We start from the raw sequence: 380 nt of genomic DNA, 5'->3' as shown, positions 1-380 counted from the left end.
CGTGCTTGTGTGCTAGGTCACATCCGACTCTTTGTGACCCGCATGGACCGTAGCCCACCACGCTCCTCTGTCCATGCGGTTTTCCAGGCAAGGACACTGGAGTGGAGTGCCATTGCCTCCTCTGGGAGATTAGATCAGGGCTTTGCAATTACTGACACTCATCAGAATCACCTGGAAAGCTTGGCCAATCACAGACTCGGGGCCCCACCCCTAAGATTCTGATGAGGCAGGCTGGAGGCGGGGCCTGAGAGCCTGCACTTCTAAAACACCCCCAGGAGATACTGCTGCTGCGGGTCCCCGGGGGACCACGCTCTGCATCTCACCGAGCTAGCGAGCACTAAATTAAGCATGATGTAACACTGGTGCAATGAGAGAAAAGG

The sequence above is a fragment of the Bison bison genome, unplaced genomic scaffold (assembly GCF_000754665.1).
Source record: "Bison bison bison isolate TAMUID 2011002044 unplaced genomic scaffold, Bison_UMD1.0 scf7180017864079, whole genome shotgun sequence".
Taxonomy (NCBI): Eukaryota; Metazoa; Chordata; class Mammalia; order Artiodactyla; family Bovidae; genus Bison; species Bison bison.
Note: the sequence above shows the minus strand (reverse complement) of the source record.